The sequence below is a fragment of the Hemiscyllium ocellatum genome, chromosome 25 (genome assembly GCF_020745735.1).
Source record: "Hemiscyllium ocellatum isolate sHemOce1 chromosome 25, sHemOce1.pat.X.cur, whole genome shotgun sequence".
In the NCBI taxonomy this organism is placed as follows: domain Eukaryota; kingdom Metazoa; phylum Chordata; class Chondrichthyes; order Orectolobiformes; family Hemiscylliidae; genus Hemiscyllium; species Hemiscyllium ocellatum.
This window is the reverse complement of record NC_083425.1, coordinates 6,622,991-6,649,734: the sequence shown is the minus strand read 5'-3', so window position 1 is coordinate 6,649,734 and position 26,744 is coordinate 6,622,991. Positions and strand designations below refer to the sequence as shown.

Sequence of the window (26,744 nt, the reverse complement as noted above, 5' to 3'; positions counted from 1 at the left end):
GGCTGAGGATCCTGGGATTGTATTCATTAGAGTTTAGAAGGTTATGGGGAGATCTAATAGAAACTTACAAGATAATGCATGCCTTCTAAAGGATGGATGCTGGGAATTTGTTTCCGTTAGGTGAGGAGACTAGGACCTGTGGGCACAGCCTTAGAATTAGAGGGCATCAATTTAGAACAGAATTGAGGAGACATTTCTTCAACCAGAGAGTGGTGGGCCTGTGGAATTCATTGCCACAGAGCACAGTGGAGGACAGAACATTTAATGTCTTCAAGGTAGAGATTGATAAATTCTTGATCTGGCCAGGAATTAAGGGATATGGGAAGAGTACGGGTAAGTGGAGTTGAAATGCCCATCATCCATGATTAAATGGTGGAGTGGACTCGATGGGCCGAATGGCCTTACTTCCACTCTTATGTCTTATGGTCTTACAGTTTGAAGGAGAACAGTAGAGTGATTCCTGGTGCCTGGGCCAATATTTATCCCTTGATCAGTAACATAAAACAAATTATTTATTTATTATAGCTTTGCTGTTAGTGGGAGTTTGCTACGTGTAAGTTCGCTGCCACGTTTGCTATGTTACAGTAGTGAGTACATTTAAAAATTACATAATTAGCTGGAAAGCATTTTGGAACATCCAGTGGGCGTGAAAGGTGTAATATAATAATGACTCTGTTTCTTTTGATGTCATTTTAATCCTGCCATTTAATTATGGGTTTTTCACTGTCTTTCTGACTTTTGAATACATCTATATGCAAACAGTTGTTTCCTTAAAACACGGCATTGATATAGTGACAAGGTTGCTTTGAAGGTCTCAGAAACCAAGAAATGTTTTGATGGTAGGATTGAAAGTTTTAGCATTGGTTCTGGTCCATTGTGTTTTTGTTAGCTCCTCCTCCATTATAATTCAGTTTCCCAGTCTTTTTGATTAAATCATTTTAATAGTTTTCTCTCATAGTTCTCTTTTTAATGTTCCTGTTGATCTGGCTTCAGAATTGACATTGTGAGCATTGAATTCATATTGCAATAATTTTTTTTGTCTTTGAGTATAACTGTTCTGCTATATCCTATAGTAATTTCAGCTGAATTATACCTTGGCTAAATCCAATGCACAGTTAATCTGCTGTTATAGATATTTTTAGACTTGTGTTATTATGCACCTCTGGTTCAGTGGGGACTTGAATCCAGAACTTCTAGCTCAAAGGTAGGGGCATTATCATTGTGCCACAAGAGACAGCCACACCGCATGCTATTATATATTTATACTGTTTGAATGATTAGTGGATTTATGTTTAACATTTAGACTTGATTTTTAATTGGCCAAACCACATATTAAGTAGTATTTAACTATTTTAATTGAAAATATATTTAATAATGGGCAATCATTTTCTGAATTATAGAAACCATATTACACAGGTGAAGATCATGACAAGCACTGTGAAATAAATATCTTAAGTGATCCTGAGCCATTGATGACTTTGCCGTTTAATTTTCTGATCAGATGATATGAAAACATGTTTATGATGAATCCTCTCACCTCACATGTTCTGTTTCTCTGGGAAATTTATTTTCAGCTAGTTGTTAGTACCGTGCATGACTGTGCTCACACAAGAGGATTAATCATGTCATTTCTTTTAGTAAATCTGCAGTTTCCAAGAAAATCTTGAGTGTTTATTGGGAAGAAAATAGTTTTGTCTTCAAGTATTTGATCATTGTGCTTTATTTTTTAAAAAAAATCAGGGCGGAAGAGAACAGACACATAAGATTACTATTTCTCAAACTTGTGCCATATTATATAAAAACGCAGAAAGAACTGTTGATGCTGTGCCATATTATACCCAGTTTTAGAAGAAAGACTTAACAATATACTTTTGAGATTGAAATTAGTATAAAGTACATAAAAGGGAACCAAGAAATGTAGTATACTTGTATTTCCAAATTGCATTGGATAAAATGGCTAAACGGATGATTAATCCATAAAATACGCAGCCACACCAAACTGAAAATAAACCAAAAGGCTGGAAGTTTGAGTGAGCAGGGGTCCGCAGGCCAGCCAAGGATGTGAGAACTATGCATGATTGAACTGTTCTCTAATTGTGTTAATAAAATCAACTTTAATCCAAAACAAATCATGGATGTGGAGATATTATGTTAGCATATAAAACAGATTGTTTCTCTCCTTGAACCATCCAGCACAAATAAATTAAGTATTTTGGGCAGATTGAAACTGGTGGAGTTTTGCAAATATTGGATTGCTATTTACAACTTTATCTTAATGACATAGATGGAGAGATCAAGAAGAATATGTTTGGTGACAACACAAAACCAAGTCAGAGTTAAGATGTGAGGAAAACCAGAAGCCTGCAAAGAAATATAATCAAGTTAATTCAATGGCTAACAAGATGTAGACAGTATAATGTGGGTTAGTGTCAGATTATTCACTTTGGTAGTAACCTTCACATGTTCATACAGACTTGGAAATCAGTCATGGTTATATTGAATGGTGGAGCAGACTCGAGTGGTTGTATGTACTCCTGTTTCTTATGTGTTCTTGTTTATGATGCTAAACTACCCACATGAAAAGTACAGTAATTTTGTAACTGCTTCACTGTCAAAATTACTGGTGTTTAGATGAGAAATTAGATTACACCGAGTCATTGAGGTGCCTGTAAAATAACCCATGATATTATTTGAAGAAAGGCATGGGGGATTTGGTGTCCTGGCCATCATGAAGGCTTGCTATGGTGGTGGTGAAAAAATTTTAACAGCTGTCATTTTATTTAGAGGTTCATTTTGGCTTGAAGTTGGTGGGTTTGTTGGAATTCATTGTTATAATACAGATCAATTAATCTCATTGAGACTAGAGAGTCTTTTGTCTTTGGATTAAGGTCATTTGTTTCTCTTTTCTTTGTTGGATAATTTACTTTTTTCCCCCAAGGACAGTGATTTGATGCTGCCATACAGATACACATTGGCAATCCTTTGGTGCTTTTCCAGACTGCCTAGACTTTGTGTTTGATAACCCTGAATAGTATTTGATAGATATTTTGATTACAAAAGAATAATATTTCTTAATAAGCACCTAATCCTATTTTGCCAAATGCACACTTCCATCCATATTTTCTAGATGTGGGTCAAGAATAGGAGTTTTCTTTCCCTGATCAAAGACTGAGCCCAATTGTAGACTGAGCCCAATTGTAGAGATTCCCTATTTTTGTGCTTGTTTTAAAGCCAGAAATGATTTTAAAAATAGAATCGTTGTAAATGAAAAAAAATTTCATGTTTACCTCTCAAATTTTAAGTTCTTATGAGTTAAATGTTGTAATGAAGGAAATCAGCTCATTACCCAAATAAAATCATGTCTGGTATTTATATAGTTTGTGTTACTATCTGAGTACTTTGTGAAGAAATATTTCCTATTCTCGTTTGACTGACTTTAAATAAGACATCTGAGGCATGTTTTCTTTGTAAGCGCAATTGTCAGATATTCTTTCTTGGGATTATCTCCATTATTTGTAGCCTTTAATTGATTATTAATTCATGTAATTGCCAGCTGTGAGTCTCTTTTGGAGAAAATAGAATTTTTGTTCAGTACAGCATTCATACTTGTTTTAGTGTATTAGTTTTTTTTAGTGCTTGTTTTTCTTGCATATTGTATATTCTTAATATACATTATGATTGAGGCAGTACCTACTTTTGGATACTTTGGAGATGCTTCTAAAGTTGAGAACAAGAGGAATCTAAATATTTGTGCACTGTCTTTTGAGCAATTGGGTTTCCGTCCCTCCTTCCTTCCCCACACTTAGCTTATATGACTGTGTTTCTTGGTCAAAATCAACAGTAACGCATCCAGATTTTTGATTCTTTGTGGGGAGATGTTCGCATTTCTTAGTTGCATTGCCTTTTGATGAAGTTAGCTGAATTACTTTCAATAAATGGAACAATTTTTATTACTAGGTCTGAATGACTAGTTCCAGCCATTAATTTGTTCTGTACCCCTTTAATGTCCTTCTGGATGAACAATTCTGAAATTCTATCAAATCCATTCCAGAAGCAGCTATCAAAGTTTATGTATGATAAATTGAAAAAACTTTATAGTGCCTTTGTAATAACAGAATTTCCCAAAGTGCTTTACAGTTAGTTAAATAATTTAAGTGTTTCCCAGTTGTTATGAAGAAAATATGGCAGCCAATTTGAACAGAGGCAACTCACATTTTGCATTCCTTTGGTGTCATATTTGACCCTGAGGTGAGCTTCCAAACAGGTTTCTGCACTATTTCCAGATCATCTGTTTTCACTGCCTTGCATGATTAACATTGCTACTAGCTGAGCTCATCTGCTGATTCTGCTCCCATTCTACATGTAAACTTGATTATTCCAATGGAGTTCTGCTTGCCTACATTTTATCTTCTGTAACTGAGTTGACATAAGTCACTGCCTGTATTGTCTTATTTTATTTAAGCTTTTATGGTTGTGGGCGTTGCTTGCAAAGTCAGCATTGTTACCCATTCCTGATTGCCTTAAACTGGGTGGCTTGATAGATCATTTCAGAGAACCGTTCCGGTGGGGTCACGTGTAGGCCAATCCTGTCAAGGATGGTGGATTTCTTTCCTCAAATAAGTTAGTGAACCAGATGTGTTCTGAATGACAATCAATGATAGTTTCATCATTACCATTGCTGAAACTGGCTTTTAACTCCAAGTTTCATTAATCAAATTTAATTCCACCAGCTGCAGTGATGGGATTGAACCAATATTGCCATAACATTAGCTAGACCTCTGGATTACTAGTCCAGTGACCACTGTCATCATTCCCTTTTCACCTATCACCCTTGTGCTTGCTCACCTACATTTGGTTCCCAGTTAAGCAGTGTCTCAATTTAAAAATTTTCATACTTGTTTTCAAATCCCTCCATGGCCTTATCTCTTTATATCTCTGTAATCTGTTCCAACCCTGTGAAATAACTGCCAGTTCTAGTTTGCTGAATATCCTTGATTTTAATTGCTCTTTTGGCTATGTCTTCAACAGCCTAGACCATTAAATTTAGGATTCCCTACCTCACTTTTTTCCCTTGAGACTCTTCTTAATGCTGTGTCCTTGATTTCATTATTTGGCTCTTGAAATGAAAGACCAGGAGTGTATATCAAGTAAAATGAAAATTCCAGTCAGCTTGTGTCCAATAGAATCTTACCTTGTTCGGTGTTTAATTTTGCTTTTTGCCTGGAGGTGTTTTATCTGTATGTGTTATTCATTACCTACGTATATAGTGTCAGGATGAGAAGGAATTTATCAAACAAAGTAAAATTAGAACATAGAACGTTACAGCGCAGTACAGGCCCTTCAGCCCTCGATGTTGCACCGACCTGTCATACCAATCTGAAGCCCATCTAACCTACACTATTTCATGTACAGTAGCGCCTCGACTTAGGAACTTAATCCGTTCCGGGACCCGTTTCGCGAACCGAAAAGTTCGCAAACTGAATCGATTTTCCCATTGTTCGGATATTTCCGGAATATTTTCTCCTTTTTTGTCTCTTGGAGGTTGGTGATGCCAGAAGAAAATGATCCACAGAAACTTATTTTTTTCTTTGTTACAGAATTTTCCAAAAATGGGACATCACATTGTCACTTAAAATGGTCACCTTCGTTCGTACCTTGAATTTCATACGTAAGTTGAAGCAAAAGTTTACGTACAATCCTGTTCGTGAACGGGGTCATTCATATGTTGAGGCGCTACTGTACGTTCATATGCTTGTCCAATGACGACTTAAATGTGCTTAAAGTTGGCGAATCTACTATCGTTGCAGGCAAAGCATTCCATACCCTTACTGCTCTCTGAGTAAAGAAACTACCTCTGACATCTGTCCTATATCTATCACCCCTCAATTTAAAGCTATGCCCCCTTGTGCTCGCCGTCACTATTCTTGGAAAAAGGCTGTTCCTGTCCATCCTATCTAACCCTCTGATTATCTTATATGTCTCTATTAAGTCACCTCTCAACCTTCTTCTCTCTAACGAAAACAGCCTCAAGTCCCTCAGCCTTTCCTTGTAAGACCTTCCCTCCATACCAGGCAACATCCTAGTAAATCTCCTCTGCACCCTTTCCAAAGTTTCCACATCCTTCATATAATGCAGTGACCAGAACTGTACACAATACTCCAAGTGCGGCCACACCAGAGTTTTGTACAGCTGCAGCATAACATCATGGTTCTGGAACTCGATTCCTCTATTAATAAAAACTAAAACACTGTGTGCCTTCTTAACAATCCTGTCAACCTGGGTGGCAACTTTCAAGGATCTGTGTACATGGACACAGAGATCTCTCTGCTCATCTATACTACCAAGAATCTTGCCATTAGCCCAGGACTTTGCATTCCGGTTACTTGTCCGCATTAAACTCCATTTGCTACCTCTCAGCCCAGCTCTGCAGCTTATCTATGTCTCTCTGCAACCTATAACATCCTTCGTCAATATCCACAACTCCATCGACCTTAGTGTCATCTGCGAATTTACTAACCCACCCTTCTATGCCCTCATCCAGGTCATTTATAAAAATGATGAACAGCAGTGGGCCCAACACTGCCCCTAGTGGTACACCACTAGTAACCGGACTCCAGGATGAACATTTCCCATCAACTACCACCCTCTGTCTTCTTTCAGTGAGCCGATTACTGATCCACACTGCTATATCTCCCACAATCCCATTCCTCCGCACTTTGTACAATAGCCTACTGTGGGGGACCTTATCGAACACCTTGCTGAAATCCATATACACCACATCAACCGGTTTACTGTCATCTACCTGTTTGGTCACCTTCTCAAAGAACTCAATAAGGTTTGTGAGGCACGACCTACCCTTCACAAAACCGTGCTAATTAAATTATTCTTTTCGAGATGATTATAAATCCTATCTCTTATAACCTTTTCCAACACTTTACCAACAACTGAAGTAAGGCTCACTGGTCTATAATTACCAGGGTTGTCTCTACTCTCCTTCTTGAACAGCTGAACCACATTTGCTATCCTCCAGTCTTCTAGCACTATTCCTGTAGACAATGACGATTTAAAGATCAATGCCAAAGGCTCGGCAATCTCCTCCCTGGCTTCACAGAGGATCCTAAGATAAATCCCATCCGGCCCAGGGGTCTTATCTATTTTCACACTCCGAAGGATTTCTAATACTACTTCCTTATGAACCTCAATCCCACCTAGTCTAGTAGACTGTATCTCAGTATTCTCCTCGACAACATTGTCGTTTTCTAGAGTGAATACTGTCGAATTCCAGGCAGTCATCAACTTGCTAAGAAAATTTGAATGATTTAACGGGAAGTGACAAAGAGGTTTAATATGTTTATTTGTGACACACAACCTTGTCCTGGCTCAAATGTTTTGTGCCTTTTTTCTCTGGTCTGCATTGAATAACTCTAATTTGCACCTGTGTGACCAGGTATGTTTTGAGGACTAATGCATCCAGCCTCTTTCTTGTGTGGTTTACAATTGATTTTCTATGTGGTAAAAGGAACAGTGGTTGGTGGCGATGAGTCATTATACTCTTGCCTCTTAAGATTTGATTTTTAATACAACTGCTATTCTTCCCACATTACCCCACGACCCCTCTGTTCCCCCCCTCTGTCCCCCCCGTTACCCCTTTGTGTCCCTCCCCGTCAAACCCCTCTGTCACCCCTCCCCCCATCACCTGCGATACCAGCCCGTCACCTGCAATACCCCTCCATCACTAGCCTGACACCGCACTCCCATCACCACTCCTCTGTCACCCTCCTCCGTCACCCACCCCATCACCCCTTCTCTGTCACACCCAAATCAACCCCCCCTCCGTTATCCCGTCACCCCTGCCTCTGTCACTCCTGTCACCCCGCCCTCTGTCACCCCCCCCCATCACCTCCCCTCTGTCAACGCTCCCTCACCCCATCTGTCACCCCCCGTCATCCCCGTAAACCCCTCTCTGTCACTACCCCCCCCCGTCACTCCTGTCGCTTCGTCTTCCTCTCCCCGTAGCTGTCCCTCCAGCATTCCCCTCTGTCTGTCCCCTGTCTCCCAACCTATCTTCCCCCTCTCCTTTTGTTTGGTGTGGGAATCAATCCCTCTGTCATATCCAACTGCTGTCTTATTTTCAAACTTTGTACAGTTGTATCATGTATCACTAGGGGTCACAGTTATGTTTTCAGTCCTTTGCATCACTTCAATCCTGGCTTCAACATTTGGTTCACCCGGGTTAAAGTCACAAATACATTGTTTGGTCTATGATCACTAAAGACTGCATGTAAAACTTCTATCTTCATTCTAGTTAAAATCTAAGTTGATATCCACTGAATTAGTACATTTTAAAAATGTTTCTTTCTGTTGAAAATCTATCTTTTCCAGTGTTTGAAGGTTATAATAATTGAGAAGAAGTCTCAAACTTGAAACCTTGCGACGGATTCATTGGAAGAAAGCCAGTTTGTATGAGTTTTAGTATACTTCAAATCAATCCATGCTCAATGAGATTATTTCTTCTATTCATATTCCAGGAACTTGAATAATTAGATAGTATCATGATGTGAAGACTGTCATAATGGATTTAAACTGCAAACCTAGAGCAATTTATTTGACAAATTACATTTATGTGTGCTTTGATTATAAATGAAAAATACCCATGTCATGTATGTTGCTTCTATTGATCAACAGAAAGTTTTCTTTGCCAGTTCTATTGTGCTCAGTTTTCGTATACTGGAGATTAATTCATCCTTGTAACAATAGCAACAGTTGCTGATTGTGCTTTCACATGAGAGATCAGTTTCAGGGTGTGAACAATAATGTGCACTTGAAAATTTGGAGTTCTGTGTGAATTGCAGCAATGAGATGAAATGTGACTGCCTTGGGATCAGGGATGCCACTGTTCAATGCGCAACCTGTTATTAAAGTTAAAACAAGCAAATTGCTGGAGAAGCTCAACAGGTCTGGCAACATCTGTAGAGAAAAACAGTTAATGTTTCAAGTCTAGTAACCCTTCTTCAGAACAGAAAGTTTTACAGAAAGGTAATTGGATTCAATATTAACTCTGTATTGTCTCCATAGATGCTGCCAGAACTGCTAAATTTCTCCAACAATTTGTGTTTTTATTTTTATTTTCAGATCTCTGGCAGTAGTAATTCTTTGTAAAATGAAACACGTTTATAGAAAGAATAACATTGAGATCTTTGTGTCTTCATGTAAGTAGTTGAGGTGTTATATATGTTTTAATCTAGTTGATCTTTTGGGTTTAAACTTCCACCTTGCCACAGTTATATTAAGAGAATTGTTAGAGTGTGGAAACAGACCCTTCGGCCCAACAAGTCCACACCGATCCTCCGAAGAGTAGCCCACCCAGACCCATTTCCCTCTGATTGATGCGCCTAACACAATGGGCAATTTAGCTCGGCCAATTCACCAACCTGCACATCTTTGGACTGTGGGAGGAAACCAGAGCACCCGGAGGAAAGCCACACAGACACAGGAGAATGTGCAAACTCCACACAGTCACCCGAGGCTGGAATTGAATCTAGGACCCGAGTGCCGTGAGGCAATGAATTCTTTGTGGATATACCTGGAAGGGTAGATGAAGGGAGCCAGTAGATGCAGTATGAGCTGAAAATGTGTTGCTGGAAAAGCGCAGCAGATCAGGCAGCATCCAAGGAGCAGGAGATTCGACGTTTCGGGCATAAGCCCTTCTTCAGTAGATGCAGTATACTTGGATTTCCAAAAAAAAGGGTAATATGTAAGATGAGGATTCTTTGAGTTGGAGGCAATATATTCGCAAGGATAGAGGATTGATTAATGGACAGGAAACAGAAGGATAAATGGGGCATTTTCATGTTGGCAGACTGATGAGCAGAATATTGTAAGATCAATGCCAAGGCGTAAGAATTTTGCAGTCTACATTATTGACTTAGATGAAGAGACAAAGTAATATATGAAGCTGACTGCAGTGTAGTGGTGATAATGGCGCTGGATTATGTTATGAAGATATGGGTGTACTGTACCTTCAAGAGAGTTAAAAGCAACAGAACTACCTAACATATCATCAAGTGTTCTGAAATACATATTGTAACCTTTTAGACCAGCAGTTAGGGTAGCTGGTTGCCTGGAGAAAAACAACAGATTTGAATTAGGCTCATCAGTTTAAAATAAACCCCAAAAAATACCAAACTCCAATCCAGTTTGAATTTAGTATATACGCAATCTGAAAAGCCAATGACACAATCAAATGCTTTGGGGGTATAAGACCGGGGAAAATTGAACAGTTGGGAGGAGAAGTGACAAGCGACCAGTGTATAAAAAGACTGCCCGAAAAATAGCTCTCTTAAAGGTACCTTTATTGATTACTAACCTGTGAAGCAGAATCTCCAAGAAGTAGAAAAGAAGACAGGAATACAGAGAAAAATGAAAGCTGCATGGTTTTGAGATAAGTTTTGTTTTGTAAATCCTAATTGGGAGTTTTATTGGACTAGTATTGTGGAAGTGAAGATCTGGATCCCTGGCGGGGTCTCTCCGTTCCGCGATTGGTCAATAAACACTCGCAATTGGTCTGGCTATTCAGACATCACTCTTTATTTCTCCATCCAGATGGGCACAGAGCGTCCAGAAACACAGAAGTTGAGCACTTCCATGTTCCTCGGAGGAGCTGCGCACATAGCTTAAAACAAAGACATTTTAATACTTTTCTTAAAGAAGGGTACAGGCCATGATTGCATAGTATATTCAAACAATTACCAATCAATACATGATACTACTTTATTTGACAGTTACTTGGCCCAATGATATTTTCTGGGAACCAACTTTATTTCCAACACTTAGGCCACCTTATCTCACTAACCGAGCCATTGCACCTGCATCTGAAGGTCAATTAGGATGGCGATTGCTGTCGTATCTAGTTGAGTTATTTCTATGCTTTAAAAGGGCATATTGCCTGCTAATCTCTTGAAGCATATTGTGGTTAATCACTTAAGCAGCTCAAGCAGAATTTGCAGTTACTAACTTAAAAGCCATTTTATCCAGCTTTAGCAGAATTGTCAGTTTGCAGCCTAGAAGCCATTTTGTCATGTTATTTGCATTGAGAAGCCATCTTGTTGCTGCCTAAGTTATTAAGAGCATCTGTTAAGTGGTTCCTCCTGACAACTTAGTTACCTCAGCCTGTATTCAGGTTTCAGGTCCTCAGAAGGGGAAGGTTAAAGATAGGTTAGAGGAAGGAGTTGTAAATAGTTGTTAGTTAATTATTCTTTGTTATACTTTAAGAAATAAGATTGCAAATTTTTACTTTAAACAGCTTTAGACCTCTCGAATTTTCACAGATTACTGCATGGGATATACTTATTCTGTGTTGCTGGTTTTAAATAAATAGGAAGGTTTAACCTCGTGTCATAATAATTAGTAATCCAGAACTTTGGGTTAAAGTTCTGTGGGATGTGGGTTTAAATCCCACTATAGCAGATAGCAGATATTGAAATTGAATAATAAAACTGGAATTAAAACGTAGCCTAAAGATCACTATGTAATCACGATCGATTGGAAGAATAAAAAAATCCATCTGATTCTTAATGTATCATAGGGTAGGAAGTATGCAATTCCTACCTGTTTCGGCCTAAATGTAACTCCTGACATAGAGCAATGTGAAATTAGGTATGGGCAATAAATGCTGACCTAGCCAGTGATGCCCACATCCCATGAAAATTTTTTTCAAAAAGTTTAGTGATACACAACTATGTGAAAATACAAGCTCTCAGGGCATGGTTAGGAACATGGGACTGGGATATCATAGCAATTACAGGAACATGGCTCAGGAATGGACAGGACTGTCAGCCTAATGTTCCAGAGTACAAATGCTACAGCAAGGATATAAAAGGAGGTGAGAGAGGAGGTGGAGTGGCATTTTTGATAAGGATGTCAGAAGACTGGAAATTGGCAAACATGATGCCACTGTTTAAGAAAGGTGGTAAGGACAAGCCAGGGAACTATAGAACAGTGAGCCTGATGTCGGTGGTGGGCAAGTTGTTGGAGAGTATCCTGAGGGACAGGATTTACACGTATTTGGAAAGGCAAGGACTGATTAGGGATAGTCAAATGGCTTTGTGCGTGGGATCATGTCTCAGGAACTTGACTGAGTTTTTTGGAAAAAGTAACAAAGGATTGATGAGGGCAGAATGGTGGATGTGTTCTATATGGACTTCAGTAAGATGTTCGACAAGGTTCCCCATGGGAGATGGGTTAGCACGGTTAGATCTCCTGGAAAACAGGGGGAACTAGCCCTTTGGATACAGAACAGGCTCGAAGATAGAAGGCAGAGGGTGGTGGTGGAGGGTTGTTTTTCAGACTGGAGGCCTGTGACCAGTGGAGTGCCACAAGGATCAATGCTGGGTCTGCTACTTTTCGTCATTTCTATAAATTATTTGGATATGAACATTGGAGCTATCGTTAAGTAAGTTTGCAGATGATACCAAAATTGGAGGTGTGGTGGACAGTGAAGAAGATTACCTCAGATTACAATGGGATCTTGATCAGGTGGGCCAGTGGGCCGAGGAGTGGCAGGTGGAGTTTAATTTAGATAAATGCGAGGTGCTGCATTTTGGGAAAGCAAATCTTAGCATGGCTTATATACTTAATGGTAAGGTCCCAGGGAGTGTTGCTGAACAAAGAGACCTTGGAGTGCAGGTTCATTGTTCCTTGAAAGTGGAGTCGCAGGTAGATAGGATAGTGAAGAAGGTGTTTGGTATACTTTCCTTTATTGGTCAGAGCATTAACCGTAAGAGTTGGGAGGTCATGTTGTGACTGCACAGGATACTGGTCAGGTCAGTTTTGGGATGTTGCATGCAATTCTGGTCTCCTTCCTATCGGAAGAATATTGTGAAACTTAAAAGGGTTTAGAAGAGATTTACAAGGATGTTGCCAGGGTTGGCGGATTTGAGCTATCAGGAGTGGCTGAATATGCTAGGACTGTTTTCCCTGGAGCGTTGAACACTGAGGGGTGACTTTATAGAGGTTTATAAAATCATGATAGGATAGGATAAATGGACAAGGTGTTTTCCCTAGGGTGGGCCGGGGTGGGGAAGGGGGAAAAACTAGAGGGCATAGTTTTAGAGTGAGAGGGGAAAGATCGAAAAGGAACCTAAGGAGCAAATTTTTCACAGAGGGTGATGCGTGTATGGGATGAGCTGCCAGAGGAAGTGGTGGAGGCTGGTACAATTGCAACATTTAAAAGGCATCTGGATGGGTATATGAATAGGAAGGGTTTAGATGGATATGGATCAAGTGCTGGCAGGTGAGAATAGATTGGGTTTGGATATCTGGTTGGCATGGACGAGTTGGACCAAAGGGTCAGTTTCCGTGCTGTACATCTCTATGACTCTGTGATAAGCTGTGAGGAGAATGTGAATGGGCTGGAAAGAGACATAGGCAGATTGGATGGGTGACTAGATTGAAGATGGAGTATAGTATGGAGGTGATGATATTCACATCAATCTTGAGAAAAGCAGAATATCTCTTAAAATGTGCAAAACTTATAAATGTTGATGTTCAGAGACATGGATGTACTTGTCCAAGGAATGCAAAGTAAACATATGCAAGCTGTTAAGAAAGCACATGGCACAATGGTTTTGTTTGCGAGGTATGTGGAGTTCACAAATTTAATAAAAAGATATTGTTTCATTTGGATGGGGCTTTGCTGAAATCATACCCCTAGAGTATTGTCTGCAGTTTCCATATTTGAGCACAGATATGCTTACTGGGGTTGGTTAGCCCATTTGGCTGGATAGCTGGTTTGTGATGCTGATAATGCCATCTCTGAGGGCTCAATTTTTAAGCTTGCTGAGGTTATTATGAAGGACTCTCCTTCTTAATCTCTCTCCATGCCTGGCTTGCAGTGACCTTCAGGTTAAACCTCCACCAGTTCTCTCTCTCTTTCTCAGAGCATAGCCCTGTGGTCCTCTGGCACAATGACAACTTTACCATTGCCTTTCACTTGTATTTGAAGGTGTTACCCTGAAGATTCATTTTGATTTCTCCCTGGGATGAGAGGGTTGACCAGCGATGAGAGGCTGGAAAAAATGGGCTTATATTCTCTGGAATTTAGAAAAATGAGAAAGGATCTCAGTAACGGGCTTAACTGATAGAGTAATCGAGTTATAGTGTTTTACAGCATGAAAACAGATGCTTCTGTTCAACTAATCCATGCTGACCAGGTTCCCAAACTAAATTAGTCCTACCTGCCTGTGTTTGGCCCATAACACTCAATCTTTCTTCATGTATTTATCCAAATGTCTTTTAAATGTCGTAACGGTGCCTGCATCCACCACTTCCTCTGGCAGTTCATTCTACACACTAATCGCTCTCTGTGTAAAAAAAACAAATTGCCCTTCATGTCCTTTTTAAATCTTTCTCCTCTCACCTTAAAAATATGCCCTCTAGTTTTGAATTATTCAGCAGGAAATGTTATTCACCTTATCTATTCCCCTCATCATTTTATAATTCTCTGTAAGGTCACCCCTCCACCTCCTGCTTCAGTGAAATACCCCCAAACTATCCACCATCATCTTATAATTCAAATCTGCCAATCCTGGCAACGTCCTGGCAAATCTTTTCTGAACCCTCATCAGTTTAATTATATCCTTACTATAGCTAGTCGACCAGAACTGCACACAGTATTACAGAGGAGTCCTCGCCAACATCCTGTATAATCTCAATAGTCCCAACTCCTGTGCTCAAAAAGCTCTGAGTAATGAAAGCAAGTATGCTAAACACCTTCTTAACCACCCTGTTTATCTGTGACTCAAATTTCAAAGTATTATTTACCTGAACCCCTAGGTCTCTCTGCTCGACAGCACTACACAGGTTCCGACCATTAATTGTGTAAGACCTGCCCTTGTTTTGCTTTACCAAAATACAGTATCTTGCATTTATCCAAATTAAACTCCATTTGCCACTCGTCAGCCCATTGACCCAATTGATCAAGATTTCTTTGTAATCTTAGATACCTTCACTGTCGACTATACTGCAAATTTTGGAGTCATCCGCTTACTAACCATGTCTCTTATATTCTTATCCAAATCATTTTTTAAAATGACAAACAAATGTGGACCCAGTATTGATCTGTGTGGTACACTGCTGGTCACAGGCCTCCAGTCTGAAAAACAACTCTCCTCCATCATCCTCTTAGATACTGAAGTTTTTACCCTTGTCGGAGGAAGCTCAAACAAGGGGTTACAGTTTCAGGATAAGGGAGCACTCATTTAGGACTGAGTTGAGAAAACATTTCTTCAGTCAAAGGGTTGTGAATCTTTGGAATTCTGTGCCCCACAGTGTTATGGTTGCATCATCATTGAATATATTTATGGCTAAGGCAGACAGATTTGTGGTGGCTCAGTTTCAAAGGAGATGGACGGAGGGGGGGGGGGGCGGAATTGGAATTGACACCTCAGGGTGGTACGGTGGTTCAGTGGTTAGCACTGCAGTCTCACAAGACAGGGTCCCAAGTTCGATTCCAGCCTTGGGTGACTGTCTGTGTGGATTTTGTACATTTCTCCCCGTGTCTGCGTGTTTTCCTCCAGGTGCTCTGGTTTCCTCCCACAGTCCAAAGATGTGCAGGTCAGGTGAATAGTGTTAGGTGCATTAGTCAGAGGGAAATGGATGTGGGTGGGTTACTCTGTAGAGGATAGGTGTGGACTGGGTGGCCAAAGGGCCTGTTTCCACATTGTAGGGAATCTAATCTAGTCTAATCAGCCATGATCATCATAAATGGTGGAGACAACTCAACAGATTATATGGCCTTCTGCTCCCATTTCTTTCTTTCTGGACTATAACCTGAAGGGATAAATACAATGGTTGGAATTCTCAACATGCCTGGCAGTATCTGGAAGGAGAAACAGAACTAAAGATTTGGGTTGATGACCTTTCATCAGAAATAAGGAATAAGTGGCACCAAACTTGTGCTTTTAGGATGTGAAGCAGCATTTAAGGCAACAAAGACACTTAAAAAACACTTCCTGCACTGTGTAGTTTATTGGTGAATGGCCATCTGGTATAACTATCTCATGAAAATCTGTGAAATATCAAGTTTGCAAATGAAGAAAAGGAATCAGTTCTTTCAATATTCCAAGTATTTAAACAAGTCAGATTTTTCCCATCACACAATTGCTGATGAAACAATTAATCAGGAGACTGATTAAGGTCTTACCAGTTCCAGAGATGTTGGTTTTAAAATAAAGTATTATCAATTTTATTTGGGGGGGGGGGGGGGGGAAGTTAGGGGAAACGAAACGAGGAAAGTCTCTTAATATTTGCCAGGTGTTCAGTATGAAATTTGTATGATGTTCAAGTATCAGAATTTGCAGAAGTAGTACATTTCCAATTTGCTTTCAATGTTTCTATGCAACTTGCTTAAATTGAATTAAAAGTAGTTGTTGATGAGACTCCCAGTCTGGAATTTATAACCTTCACTTTAGTTTTGTAGAATAGATGTGATTATCATCACATTCATAGCTGACACTACTTTTAATCAAATTTTGGACATTGATGATAATGTTTATATTTAAATTTAATTGTGGGCGGAATTGGATATTAAGAAAGGGACTTGCCTGTTCTAATATCTCCTGTGTCAGGTTTTATTTGAATATATGGAATATTCAAATGGAATACTTTATTATAAAGGTTCTAGATAAAGACAAAATATCTCAGTCTATGCTCTTGACAGCCAATAATTTTGCTTGATTAAACAACTATGTGGCTGGAGCGCTAGACTGCAGTTTTATCACTGCCCATCTCCTTTCCCACACGTTAAAGTAATAATCTGCCTAATCAAAAAAAAACTGAAATATTCAGGTGAACGTATGCTACATAGTTTGCACTTATCAACAGATGTAGCCTTGTGTGGAAACTGTGGAGTAGAGGTAATGTTATTGGTCTGATGATCCAGTTGCCCAGAACAAAATTGTTTTAGGGATATGGGTTCAAGCCTTACTTTGGCAGTTGGTGAAGATTAAGCGAAATGACAAATCTAGAATTGACAGCTAGTCTCCGTGATAGTGACCATACCATTTGTTATTGCTTGTTGTAAAACCCACCTGGCTCCTATGTATTCTTAATGAGAGGAAATCTGACATTCTTTCTTGGTCTAAACCACACATGACTCCAGATTCATTGAAATATGGTTGTCTCTGAACAAGAGCTATCAAATAATCCAGTTGAAAGGCAGTAAGGGATAGGCAATAAATTCAGGATCCTGTCAGCAATGCCCACATCCTGTCGGGTGGGGGAACCTGTTGCCAGTCACATGGAAGCATCTTTCCTTATGCTCTCTTGGTTGAGTAGATGAGCAAAGTTGAGTTTTGAGGTTAGAGGAGAACCACAAATACAAAAAATGAAAGATTTTAAAATGAGAGGCTATGAAATTTGAAATATCAATTTAATATTTATTTTGTGACCAGTTTTTACTGAATTAGTTAATGATTTAATAATGGTGGTTTATTGTACATGACTTTAGTGTTCTTGAATAAAGGCACATTTTGTCCAGACCTCTTGTCTTGCTCTCACCTGGACATTTCGCAAGAATGCATATTCAAGAACACCAACGTTTGTACTAAATGACATGAGAATGCTGAGTGATTGGCAAGTGGACTCTGCTAGAGGTTCTCTTGTGGAGTATGCACCCATTAATGGTGATTAACAGGCTTTATTTAGATTATAAACCATATAGGTTTCCTCTGATCAGGGAATTTTCAGTGAAATGACCCAGCAAATGGCTGTTACCCATTTTAGAAGCTTTGAGAATAGGAGCAAGTGTAGGCCTTTTGGCCCATTGAGCCTGCTTCGTCATTCAATCTGATGACAGCTGTTCATCTAATTCAGTACCCTGTTCCAACCCATATCTTTTGGCCCTCACCAGTTTCCTGTGGCAAACAATTCCTCAGGCTCACCACTCTCTGGATGAAGAAAATTCCTCCTCACCTCAGTCCTAAAATGCCTATTCCCTCCCCTTAGATTGTGACCCCTAGTTTTGGACCCTAGGCTTTGTGGAGTTGAAATAAGTACAATGTATACATATGTTCTTCATGTCTGTAAATAACATAGCCATGTAGTTTCCAGTGCACACAAGTATAGCTGATTATTCCTAATTCAGAGCACATTCAGAAAAAATGGTAAAGCTGGTATGTTGGCTCACGACATACCTTGCAGGAGTACAGAGTAGGCAGATCTGATCATAGTGCCTGTTTCAACTCAACAAACTAGTTGACAATCACTTGCTGTTTCATTTCTGAAAGCAATGGCCTGCCTAATCAGGGTCAACTTGCCTTGTTTAAAATGTAAATAAAACATTAGTGCATGCATTCTCCATAGCAATATTCCTGATTGATTTATTGTCACATACTGAAGTTTGTTTACGAACAGTACAAGCAGATCATAGTAAGCAAGGATGTACAGAACAAAAGATTTAGACAGAGGCATAGAGGTTACATTGCAAATGGTGTTCAAGACAGATCATTGTTAGCGAGATCAGCATTATTGGAGGCTAAAGAGTCCATTCATTAGTCTAATAACAGCCAGGAAGAAGCTGTTCCTGAACCTGCTAGTGTGTGTGTGTGTAGTTGAAAATGTGTTGCTGGTTAAAGCACAGCAGGTTAGGCAGCATCCAAGGAATAGGAAATTCGACGTTTCGGGCATAAGCCCTTCATCAGGAATGTGTGTGTGTGTATTCAGGCTCCAGTATCTTCTGTCTGACAGAAAGAAGTTAAAGGAAATCATTACTGGGATGCAAAGACTCTTTGAAGTTGGCAACCTTTCTGTGGTAACGTGCCATGTAAATGGAGTCTGTGGATGGAAGGTTGGCTCCCCTGATGGCCTGAGCTGTGCACACCACCTTCTGTAGTTTCTTCCAGTACTGGCAGAGCAGTTGTCTTACTAGGCCATTATGCAGCTGGACAGTATGCTCTCAACAGTGCATCTGTAAAGATTGGTACGGGTCCTTAGGGGCATGCTGAATTTCCTGAGCTGCCTGAAGAAGCGGAGGCATTGTTGTGCTGCCTTACCGTCATGTCTACATTGGAAATCCAGGATGTTCGTTATCACCACTCTGAAGAACTTGACGCCCTCCATCCTCCTCCTTTGATGTAGTTGGAGGTGTGTTCTCCTCTTCCTGAAGTCAATTGTCAGTTCTTCAGTCAACATTGAGAGAGAGGTTGTTCTCATTGCACCACATCGCCAAGCTCTCTATCTCCTGTCTCTGTTTTGACTTGTTGTTAGATATCTGTTCTAATATGGTGGTATCGACAGCAACTAGAGTCCATTTGCTCACTCATCATTGTTCTTTCACGCAGTAGAAATATTGGTTTACCTTGAGCTTCTATTTTTGTGAAATATCCTGCTGAGTGCTTCAACAATTTTTGTTTCAGCAATAATTGAATAATGATATTTGTTTACAGTTACTGAGTGCTGTTCAGTCAGCTTGGTTTTATTTTTTCTGCTGCTGCTTATCCTGTTCTGATTGTAACCCCATTTCTATTAAGTGTGACTGTTCGGTATAACTCAAAAAAAAAGTAATTTTCAGAACTCTGCATTTTCTTTATTTGTGCCCATCTTTGAAAACATTAGTCCAATTTTAACTGGTGTGCTGCATCATTTACTTGATTTTGAATTGAAAATTTGGTTAGTCAAACTTTTAAAGTATTTGCATCTTTCTAAATCTTTTGAAATGTTATGCAATTCATCATTGTTTTAAAAGCTCTTGCAGTTTGTGATTGATGTCACTTAAAAGTGTTTTTCTATGCATGAATAAATACAATTAAAGTGGGTGCTGCTGGCTGACTAGCATTTATCACCTTTGAAGGTGAGTCACCACCTTGAACCACCCCAATTCATTTGGTGTAGGTACACCCACAGTGCTGCTAGGGAGTTCTGGGATTTTGAATGATAGTGAAGGAATGACAATATAACTTCATGTCAGAAGTGGATGGATGGATGAGAACTTGCAGATGGTTTTCCGCCATTTTTACACCGTCTCTCAAATACCCTGATGGAATCATGGGTATTATCACGATAATTTTAAGATGCTCAGACAAGTGGCAAAATTTGATTGGTTAATTAGCTGTAATGTGCATTCATTCTGCCACCCGGTAGAACAGTTGAAAAGCTGCGTTTCGTCTTCCTAGAAGTGACACGAGTTAGGTGATATTGATCTCGGCAGTAGAATCAGTGCCAACTGCGAACGAGTTCAAATGGTTTGCCATTCACAGAGAAGACTATCAATAATAGCGCAGCAACCAATCAGAGCACACGCTTCCATGTGTGCAAGGAAAATAACAGACTGTTGTTATGCGACTATCCATCTGCATACAGCAATGTCCTTCAAGGACACGGCAGTCTTCCAACTGATTGGTAAGCTCTCTACAAAGTCGTTCAGTGCCCCCCTACCACCCCCTTTGACTTCAACGCCCACCGAACAAAGGCAAACGCCCCTCAGGGGGGTACTTCCAACCCCATTGAGCAACACTGATCTAGAATTTCTGGTGAATTTCTGGTTTGCAGAAATTCACCAAGATTCCTTAGACAGCACCTTCCAAATTTGTGATCAGTTCCATGTAGAAGGGCAAGGAACAACTGCTACATTGGTTCACCACGACCTGCAAGTTCCACTCTAAGCCATTGACTATCCTAACTTCAAAATATACCACCACTCTTTGGTGTCGCTGGATCAAAATACTGGAAGTCTCTCCCTAACAGAATTGAGGTAATACCTCGATCAAAGAGACTGCAGTGGTTCAAGAAGACAGTTCTGAATGGGAAATAAATGTGGATTCAGCCAGTGACATCCACATTCAATAATAGATTTTAAAACATTTTTAGCATATGAGCACTGACTGCTTCAGTCTCTGAGGTGCTGCAAATTGTGCTAAATATTGTGTAATCATTATTGACTGTAAGGTATTGAAGCAACTGAAGATGGTTGTGCTTATAATGATTCTGAAGATAACCTAAAGTAATACCCTGGGACTGAGACATTGCCAGTAACAGCAGCCATCTCCCTTTGTGCTAGGCATGACTCCTACCACAGAAGAGCACCGTGACTCATTGACTTCAATTTTGTTCGGACTGCTTAATCCCATTCTTGGACAAATGCTGCTTTGCTGTTTGGGCATCCTCACTCAGTTCATCTCTGGAGTTCAGCTGTTTTCATATTTAGACATGGAATGAAGTTAGGAGCTGAGTGGCCTTAATGGAACCCAAACTAAACATAATGAGCAGGTTATTGACAAATAAGTGCTGCAGTTGTGCTATCTATAACCCCTTCCATCTCCTTGTGAGTAAACTGATAAGCTGGTTACTGGGTTGGATCTGTCCTGCTTTTTGTGGATAGGTCATACCTGGGCAATTTTCATGATTACCATTAGTGATATAGCTGTACTAGAGCAGCTTAGTTAGAGGCAAAGTTAGATCCGGACTGTAAGTCTTTACTGTTATTGCTAGAATGGTGTCAGAGCCCATAGGTTTTGACATATCCAGTATGTTTAGCTGTTACTTGATGTCACGTGGAGTGAATTTTTAATTGGCAGAAGACTAACAAACTGTCATGCTGAGGATCTCGGGGAGACCAGGATGGATTTGAAGCTGGTTGCAGGCTGTTCAGCCTTTTGCACTGATGTGCTGTGCTCCCTCATCTTTGAGGATGAGGATATTTGTAGAGCCTTCTCATTGTTTATCTTTCTACCACTGATTATACTGGATTTGGAGGAACTGCAGAGCTTGTTTATTGGATCATTTAGCTGTGTCTGTTGCATGCTGCTGCCACTGTTAAGCTTTATCAGGTTGTTGCATTTTTAAGTACATTTGGTGCTACTCCTATCATACCCTCCTTCACCCTTCATTGAACCATAAATCCCACATTATTTGAATGTGGAGCTGCGATTCTAAAATATGTTAAAAAAAAATTCCTTGTTAGTCTGTTGAATTGGTATACCGTTGGAGTTTGGACGTGTTAGAAATGCAAAACGTGATGTATCTGTGTTGGGCTGCTTGTCTCTGCTTGCTTATTTCCTAAATTTTCACATGTAACCCTGATTAATGAATACAAAGTTAAGATTTTCAAGAGTTCTTGTGGTGCAGTGATAGTGTCTTTACTGTGAACCATAAAGTATGGGTTTGAGCCTCAGCTGCAGTGGGTAATAACATTCCAATGGGTTGATTTTGAAAAAAATAAACTTGAAAATTCTTCATCATCCTCGTCGTCCTCCTCCTCCTCCGACGACTACGCAGCTGTGCTGCATGCAACTGTGAGCTTTTTACCAGGAAGCTACTTACAACTATGCTGCTGAAATCCATTCGCAGTGTGACACACTTTTTGGTTGATCCAAGTTACAAAGAGCCACTCAGAGAGAGAAGTAATTTGCAGTAACAATGTGAAAAAATGCATGAAGTTCAAGCTTAGCGTGGCTTCCTTTTATCTTGATAGATAATGAGCAACATTGTGAATTGTCTTCAACTGCTTCGAACAAATTGTTTGTTTCAAACATACACAGAAGCAATGGTAAATAGTTATTGTTTTATAGTTTTTCCATTGGGTAAGATCCTTGAAATGACTAAAGCTTTGTTTAACTCAAAAGTGGAACTGATCTGACTATATTAATTTTTAAACTGTAGAAACATGAGCTGTGTGATTGCTAGTACTGTTTGTAATTACAAATAGCTTTACTGTACTCCATTAAAAAATTATGAACAAATGAGAATCTGAGACTTGTAACTACAGCAGAACTGTGCTATTGTAATATACAGTGCATGGAATTTAACAGAAAGACTCCTGTTTTCACGTAACAGAGGAACAACCAGAACAGTACTATATTTGGTTGATGTGTAGTTATATTTGTCAGTTGGTTGTGGTTTACTTGTGTCCTTGCTATCCCTTTCATGACTTTGTTGCTCTCCCCTCATCTTGTTTGGCACCAGCCAATTATAACCTGGTTATTTCAATATTGTAAAATAAAAGCAAAATACTGCAAATGCAGAAGAGTCATATCAAACTTGAAACATTCGCTCTTTTGCTCTCCGCAGATGCTGAGATTCTCCAGCATTTTTTTTTGAAGGCATTCTTATGATTTATTATTTTATGGTCATATAAAACATGTATTTTACAGTGAGAAAAACACTGTTGCCACAATCTGGTGCCATTTTGAATAGTTTTATGAAAAAAAGACATAGTTTAAGGAAAATCCACCAGCCCTGAGCCCACTCATCATCAATGATGCCTGTTCCACCATGCTTCCTCCACCACCTCACCACTATCTACACCAGACCAACCAACATTGAAGTTGCCTCTGTTCAGGGTCTATCTTTGACCACTGGGCCAATTCTCCTTGGCCAATGCCTTGCTGTCTGCACTAGACCTGCCACCGTTTGAGTTGCATCGCTGACCGCTGGGCCTATCTTGATGTTGCTGTGATGCTAGGCCCAATCAACGATGAAGTCACCAAACCTCAGGTGCCATTTTTCCCCATTGGTCCTACATTGCCGATGTGGCCTCTGCTATAAAGAAGTTGCTGATTCCGATGCCTGATCCTGTCCCAGTTTTTTCCTGTTTAATAGAAGTGTCCTTTAGTGGGCGGCACGGTGGCATAGTGGTTAGCACTGCTGCCTCACAGCGCCAGAGACCCGGGTTCAGTTCCCGCCTCAGGCGACTGACTGTGTGGAGTTTGCACGTTCTCCCCGTGTCTGTGTGGGTTTCCTCCCACAGTCCAAAGATGTGCGGGTCAGGTGAATTGGCCATGCTAAATTGTCCGTAGTGTTAGGTAAGGGGTAAATGTAGGGGTATGGGTGGGTTACGCTTCGGCGGGTCGGTGTGGACTTGTTGGGCCGAAGGGCCTGTTTCCACACTGTAAAGTAATTAATCTTGACCATGGCCAAATATGTGTACCATTGGTTTTGATATAATGCAATAGCTCCGTTCTTCTGCAATTCCATGTTATAAGAAAATTGCATAATAGCTGTGCCTTTTAAACTAATGGGATTGGAATTGCATTATAACCAATACAGATAAAGTTTGTGTTCTGCAAATAATGGTCTAACTTCTTCAGTCATGTTAAAGCCAATGCACAATGTTGTAGCAGAACCGACTGAATATGTAAGTAATTGAATTGTTGCTTCTAAGTGAAATATATCTTTCTATGAACAGTTACTGGTCATCTTGTATTGCTGCCTGATGTTGATCAGGAAACTTAAGGCCATTGAAGTAAATTAAATGCAATATAGTTGGTATGATTTTTGCATTTCATATATTTATCTTGATTTATTTTAACCTCCAAAGTAAGCAACTTGAGAATTCAAACAGCCAATTCTAGGTAAAAACAAAAGTGCTGGCAATAGTTAGTAGGTCAGGTAACATCCATGGACCGAGACAGAATCATTTGGCTGGATATTCAGAGGTAATTTCACCTAAATTGCCATTCTGTTTAAATCTTTTATATGCATCGAAAGGACTTGGTTTCCGATAAAAGATTCTGATTAGACTGCTTCAGAAATGTGAAGCCATGCTTCTATTCTGACATGTCTTTCATTACCTAAAGCAGTCAGGGAAATGCAAACCAAATATCCTTTTTTTCACAGCAGTCAGTTGCCATATTCTGTAATTAAAAGGTCTAGTGTCACGGCCCTTCAACAGCTCCTGTGAAAACATAATTACATCAGGTAATTGGGAGGTAGGGTGTCGGGATACAAGATTGTAAGGCTGCCAGAGAGAGAGAGAGAGAGAGAGACAGACAGACAGGTCCTGACCTGGGGTATGTGAAGTAAGTTGCAGGTCAGTTGAATAGTTATTCAGGAGTTAGTCTAAGTTTTCCTGAGTAGGGAAGGCCAATACCATCAGGACAAAGGAGGTGAATGTACAGTTCCTATCATCTTCCCCCCACCCCGGCACACGCTCTAGAAAAGAAATATGTTACTGGTGCATTGTGGCTACTGTGTGCATCAACTAGAAAATATACTGAGCAATTTCAATAGTATCTCTCAAAGCTGTTAATTCTTCCACCTAGAAGAAAAAGAGCAGCAGATGCATGGAAATACCATCACCTCCAAGATTCCATCTAGGTCAAGAGGCCTCCAAAATGTCCACTTCCTCCTTCAACTGAGGAAGAACCCTCAATTGTGTCTGACACATCTCCTGCCATTCAGCCCTCACCCCTCCCCTTTTCTCCCACGACATTGATCGGGTCCCCTGGTCCTCACTTACTGCCCACTAGCATTCAGCATCTAAAGTATCATTAACTGCCATTTCTGCCACTTCCAGCTGGGTGCCATCACCAGACACACCTTCCCCTTTCCTCTTCTGTCAGCCCTCTGTAGGAATTATTTACTTCAGGACAACTTGGTCCACTCCTCCTCCACTCCCAAAAGTTCTCAAAACCCCATGGCACCTTCCCAATGCAATCGCAGAAGGTGCAACACCAGCCCATTAACTCCGTTTTGTCTTCACAGATGCTGCCAGACCTGCTGAGTTTTTCCAGCAATTTCTGTTTTTGTTTCCAATTTCCAGCATTTGCATTTTTTTTTCTTGTCCCATCTAACTCATTCTACTCAGATTTTGAATATGTTGCCTCTCTTTCATTGTTTGGTGAAGACCCAGAAATGCTTTGCCTCTCAGAACTGAGAGACCACCCACACAACACAGCAGTGTTTTAAAAATTGTAGTTCACCACCAGTCCTCAAGGGCAGTTTAGGTTTTTTTGGCATGAACGCTGGCCATGCCAGTGAAGCCCACATTCCAAAAGTGAATACTTAAAATCAGTAGCACAGAATCAATGTTGTTGAAGGAACTGAAACTTTGTCAAAGCTTTTCATCTTGCATGCTTTGGGACAATTTGCAAGAAAACCACCATTACATATCTAAAAGGGAAGTGCTGATTGGTTGGTAATTGGATTCCAGTAGAGGTGTTACCATGAGAATGCACCAGTTAATAACAATTGGCAGCTAATTGCCAGGCTTTGTTTATATTTTAAACCAGGCACGTTGACTCTGGTCAATGCATTGTTCTGAGAAATGATGACAAATACACGTCACCAATTTTGTTGAGCTGAAACAAATATTGTGCTGTACATATTCTTTTTCTTTGCACAGAACAGAACCCTATGTAATTATATATGTAGCTTCCAGTGCAGGCTACTGCGTCACATTCTGAGCAATTGTTTGTCAGTGTAATTCTTTGCACATTCAGGATTATGCAATAAATGTTACAGGAACCATATCGAATGTTGGACTCTACAAGTTTTGCAAGCATTGCCTGGTATGGTCAGTACCTTGCTTGTTGTGAACAGCTGAAGGGATATGCTCACAGAGTCATGCAGCATAGAAACAGACCCTTTGACTACCATGTCTATGCTGAGCAACAAACATCAAACTACATTAATCCCATTTACCTGCACTTGGTCCACAGCCTAGCCTATAATGCTTTGGCATTTTAAGTTCTCAGCCAAATGCTTCATAAATATTGTGAGAGTATCTGCCTCCATCACCCTGAGGCAGCATGTTCCATACATCTATTGCCTTCAGGGTGAAAAATTACCTTCTCCTACCTCCTCTAAACCGCTTGCTCTTCACCTTAGACTTATGCTGTCTGGTCTTAGATCTGTCTGCAGTCGGGAAGAGATTCTTATGATCTACTGTCTATATCTCTTACAACTATACCTCAATCAGATCCCCAACTCAGCCATATCTGCCGCAAGGGAAACAAACCTAGCTTATCCAG

General features: G+C 40.1%; 1 protein-coding gene across 3 annotated transcripts in view; it reads left to right on the top strand.

The window, feature by feature from the left end:
• The window catches only part of tex2 (testis expressed 2), a 142,521-nt gene that overhangs the window by 3,362 nt on the left and 112,415 nt on the right, over positions 1-26,744 (top strand). For 2 of the 3 annotated variants that reach the window (XM_060844718.1, XM_060844717.1), the window contains exon 2: positions 5,598-5,668. The exons of the other annotated variant lie outside the window; for it this stretch is intronic. The gene's annotated coding sequence lies outside the window, so the exon portion shown is untranslated. The remainder of the gene's footprint in view (positions 1-5,597; positions 5,669-26,744) is intronic. 3 annotated transcript variants of the gene reach the window in all.